Consider the following 2,465-nt stretch of genomic DNA (forward strand, 5'->3'; position numbering starts at 1 on the left):
CTCTCCTCCCCTAGGCATTTAACCCAGCCCTTGCTGCTGCCAACGCCAACTGGCAGAACGGCCTATAAGTCCCCTGCCTGAGGGGAGGCCAATGCATGTGGTTGGCCATAAGCAATATGATATTTTCTGCCTTATTTTCTAGCCCTTTCTTAATGATCACCAAGATTCTCTTTGCTTTTTTGACCGTCGTTGCACACTGAGTTTTCAGAGAACTATCCCCAGTGACTCCAAGATCTCTCTTGAGTGGCAACAGCTATTTTTGGCCTCGACATTTTATATGTATAATTGGGATTATGTTTTCCAATGTTCATCAGTTTGCATTTATCAACAAATCTACCATTTTGTTGCCCTTTCACCCAGTTTTGTGAGCTCTTTTTGTAACTCTTTGCAGGCTGCTTTGGACTTAAATTTCCTGAGTAGTTTTGGATCATCTGCAAATTTAGCCACCTCGCTGTTTGCCCCATTATCCAGATCATTTATGAAAATGTTCAATAGCACTAGTCCCCGACCCCAAGCCGGGCACCACTATTGACCTCTCTCCATATTGAAACCTGACCATTTATTCCTACCTTGTAACTAGTTATTTATCCATGAGACAACCTTCCCTCCTCCCATGAGAGTGTAATAGAGCAGACTAGGGCTTCCTTGGGAGTGGGCGTGATTTGAGAATATTTCAGGGGGTTGTGCACAGTTACTGCCCTGGTGTAAAAGTGTGTCTGATACTCAGTCTTTGCTGCTCCTGCCGGCTGTGACTGCTGAGGACATTTTCCTTCTGTGCTCCAGGGTCTCTCTTCTGCCAGATTCTCAGCAAGTCAGGCCCCCTGCAGACTATGGCAGAGCAGTTTGGTAATAGGCTGCAGGACTCAGCATGTAAGAATGTAGCTGCTGTAGCACCTGACTGTCCATGGGCCAAATCCTGCAGCCCTGGCAGCCCAGGATAACCTCCCACTGCTGGTGATGGGAATTGAGCCTTTGTAACTAGCTGCTGGTACCTGCGGTCTCAGCTACAGATTAAACTGTTGGCAAACACAGCTTCAGCCAAAGCAGTGAAGGATGTAAGTGAAAGAGCAAAGCTGGCCATCCGGGAGCTGCTGCAGTCCCATCACCACAGCTGGAAGGGAGAAGAGGAAAACTCCTTAAAGTGCTGGGAGCAGCCCTGAGAAAAGGAAGTTTGTCAGTGAGATCAGTAGCAATAACTGTGAAATGACGGAGTGCTTTCTCCTCTGTGCCGACATGGTGGAATTGTGTTACTTTACTGTGAGATAAAGCTTTAAAATATCCTGCTCTAATTTCAGGATGTGTCTGTAACCATAATCAGTCTCTGTGGGAAGTGGCCTCTAGATAGTGATCTTTGGGAAGAGCTGGATGAAGAGCCTTCCTACTCACCAGGAGATCCTGGCTTGGCCAGCCAGTTCTTCCTTGCTGAACCTGGCTTGTCTGTCAGGCTCCTTTCTTTTATTTTATTTCTTCTCATGAAAAGAAAAGACCTTACTGCACAATCCTTGTAAGTGCTTGTTCAAGACACAGAGACCCTTCCTTGCAGCTAAGTCTTAGAAAGTGTTAAGTGGTAAATCTGGAGCTGATGGAAAGGTTACCATGACTCAAAGCTGAGCTGAAGTTGCTGTGACTGAAACACAGAGCACTAATCAGTATCTGATCACAGCAGCTGGTGGGAGAAGCACATGTTAGAAGCCCTTTGTCAGCTCAGCTGTGGCTTTCTGTGCACTGATCCAGCCTGCTCAAGGTCTGCAAGTCTTGATGGAAATGAGCAACATTTTTACTTTGGAATTTGAAGGTTTAGTCTTGAACCATCAAGTAGAATGGTTGCAAATGTCTTCTTGGGGAAGGCACCATGGCTTAGTAGGCTAAAGCACCTGTCTAGTAAACAGGAGATCCTGGGTTCAACTCCCAGTGGTGCCTTATTCTATAGCTTTTGTCTCCTCTGCTCACATTTTCCTGTGTCTTCCTAGGAAACAGAAGAGACCTCCCTTGACAATCCAAGTAATTGCTTGTGAAGAAAAAGGCTTCTTTCCAGCAGAGCGTTGGAGAGAATCAAATCCTCAGTCTGGTGTTGATGAAAAGGCTATTGGCATTGGCAAGGAGGTTGCTCCGGCTGCAATTTGCTGTGACAGGAGAGCCTGTGTCATGCGCCCATGCAATTCACTGGGGATATCTGTGCACAGAGCCCCTTCTAGAGGGTTCTCTGCAGGGCTTGCAGGAAATGGAGAATGACTGTCCTTTCACCTTTCATGTTATTGTTGATGAAAAATGGAGCAGTTCGGGGAGAAGTCCCAGAGCGTGGCACCATGGCAGAGCTTGCCAAGAGAGCTGCTGGATAAAGAGCAGATTCAGGATCCAGCATCCAGTGCTGCCTTGCTGAACGTGCCTCCTCTTGTCCCCTTTTGGTCAATCTTTTTTTTGTTAAGGGAGAAGCCCGACTCTGGCTAGCCATACAAATGCTTGCA

The 2,465-nt window shown here is 46.9% G+C and overlaps 1 non-coding gene across 1 annotated transcript; it reads left to right on the forward strand.

Annotated features, from left to right (window-relative positions):
• Positions 1-1,846: 1,846 nt before the first annotated feature.
• On the forward strand, positions 1,847-1,920 carry TRNAT-AGU. The gene has a single exon. It is a non-coding gene; the product is annotated as a tRNA-Thr (tRNA).
• The last annotated feature ends 545 nt before the right edge of the window (positions 1,921-2,465 follow it).

Source organism: Mauremys reevesii, linkage group 12 (genome assembly GCF_016161935.1).
Source record: "Mauremys reevesii isolate NIE-2019 linkage group 12, ASM1616193v1, whole genome shotgun sequence".
NCBI lineage: Eukaryota > Metazoa > Chordata > Testudines > Geoemydidae > Mauremys > Mauremys reevesii.